Source organism: Palaemon carinicauda, chromosome 20, assembly GCF_036898095.1.
Source record: "Palaemon carinicauda isolate YSFRI2023 chromosome 20, ASM3689809v2, whole genome shotgun sequence".
In the NCBI taxonomy this organism is placed as follows: domain Eukaryota; kingdom Metazoa; phylum Arthropoda; class Malacostraca; order Decapoda; family Palaemonidae; genus Palaemon; species Palaemon carinicauda.
In genome coordinates this window covers 51922691-51925169 of record NC_090744.1, presented here as the reverse complement: position 1 = coordinate 51925169, position 2479 = coordinate 51922691, and positions in this window count along the sequence as shown.

Here is a 2479-nt window from a genome sequence, read left to right as displayed (position 1 = left end):
AATATAAGTGACCACACCAAAAGCGCAAGGTATTACAATTCGTTTCGCTATTGCTTTGTAGTAAACACTGAGACAATATTGAATATTGAGTAATTGTTGAGCTGTGCGTGGGGCGACTAATGAACAGAGCCGCCAAACGTACGATTTATAGGAAAATATTTCGAGATATTCTATAAAAATAATACACTCATCATAGGTTACCATGAGTTCAAGTACATGGCGTCACTTTACTAAGATAGCCAGTGGAGTGCCGTATACCTCTAGCACACACACACACACACACACAAAAACAATAACTTGGTTATTTATGGGAGAATTAGTACGATACTTTCTCACGTGATTCTTTAGTTGTGGTTCAGTTCACTGCCAAAAAATAACGATTTTTGATATGCCATGAAATACCGCTATATCTTCCTTATTTGGAAAAATAATTGAATATTTTTTTCTTTCTATAACCTTGGGTAACATTGGCCTTGCTGCAAAGTTCCCGAGGACGTTGTGAAAACACAATGTAAATACGAACTTCAAGTAAAAAAGTGCATTATAACTACTATACATCTTTAGAAACTCTGGCTGCTGTTCTTGTAAGAGTAGATTTCGTTCAACTACGCTCTATCAATGCCTTCCATTTCTGCCAGACGTACGAGATTTAATGAAACATCTGGAGAGCATGTACGATATGTTTACGTATACATAGAAGTAATAAAACTATTTTCGATTTCTGAAATTTAGTATGTCAAAACACCATGGGGGATAGTCCCTTAAGTGTTATTCCAATTTAGATTACCAATATAAACAAACGTGAATTCCGAATGCAAGCAGTGAAGTAAACAATTACGTATTTTCACATGAAAGAGTAAGAGAAAAAAAGGCAAAGTTGACAAAAACTAACTGAAATCAACAAAAACTAACTGCATTGTTTGAAATCTTACAGCCATTTAAAAAAATTCACATTCTCATTCAAGAGAAAAAGAGAATAATTAACAAAAAGTTAAACAATGAGAAAAAGTATTTCATCAATCATTTGCAATAAGTCTGTAATTAATCAGTCGGAGAAAATATTTATAATCATATATATTAAGTGCTCATATAGATTTAATATTATCTTTTAAGAAATAACAGAATATTTTTTTAACATAAGCAGTTTAAGTATTTTACTTTAACCCTAGCCTTAACAAATATATATGGATTTATAATTTTATGACTAACAAAAAATATATACAGTATGTATTTGTTGTATATCAACATCTACCATCCTACAATCTGCTACAACAAACTTTATTTCTTTTACTCCATGATTAGCCCAGGATTTTATTTCCTTGCCAGCATTGCTAACTGTCAGATTAATCAATCTCACTTAATGATATAGACTTTTCCTGAACGACTTCCAGCCCTTGAAACCCCAAGGGAGCTTAATATTCCTTAGAGCGTGGTCCATTGTTTTGTAAAAGGACCTTTTTTACTTAAATTTTTTCCCTTCATGGTAAGGTGTTTTTCCCAGGGCATCTGCCATTTGACAACACGGAAATCACGTGATAGAATAGTCCTTTACTCTATAGTTTATTCACTTGTATACTCTGACCACCCGCTAATATTTCAATCAAATTCTTACCATCTTCAAGATGCGAAACTCACCCAGCCAAGAGCCAAACTCTTTCACCAGGATTATCCTTTATAAATGTTATTGCCCTAAGCTTTGCCAGTCTCAGATTAGTAAAGACTTATAACCTGTCCTCGATTATAGGGATTGTACACCTGTCTTAATGCTTTCCTCATTAATTTTGTAAACGGATTAACATTAACACTTGCATTTCCACACCCTTTATCTCTCTCTTCACGTAATTGAGTCTTAAGACCACCCCCTTCCTTGCAGAATCTACCTAGTTTTCAAGCTATTTTCCGGCACCACTGACCCCTTGGATCCTCCTGGCCAATGACCTTCCTTCAATGTGGGCCTCGCTGTTGTTGTTGTTGGGGTATTAAAGCCAACACTTGTTGTTGGCACGGGCCTTTCCCTTAGTTGGCCCGTAGTGGGCCTCGCCGCTTCACCTCTTCTTTATTATGGCGTGTTAACTCAGCCAGTGCCTATGCTCCTCCTATGTGACCCAAAAAGGAAGATGACCTGCCTTAACACCAACAGAAGTGTTAGATTGGTGGCCACGATTAAAGGCCGATTCTTTCCGACAGGCTCGCCGGCGGTTATGCGGCGTCTAGGTTTCTTATCTGTATTCAAATGCAACTGTTCACACGACCCGTCAGGTAGACGGCGGCCCTCGGACGTCAGCCGTCCGAGTCGGCTCGGCTTCCTTCCCAAGAAACCTCGGCCGGTTTGACGGCCGTTAGCCATCCGTCCCAACCAACGGGTTGATGTTGTTTCGTGTTAACAAGGACCTGTATCGTACCTGTTCGTTTCGTGACCTACAACCTCGACTTTTCCTTATAGTATAGTCATAAAAATTGAAGTTAGGTTGTTGTTAAC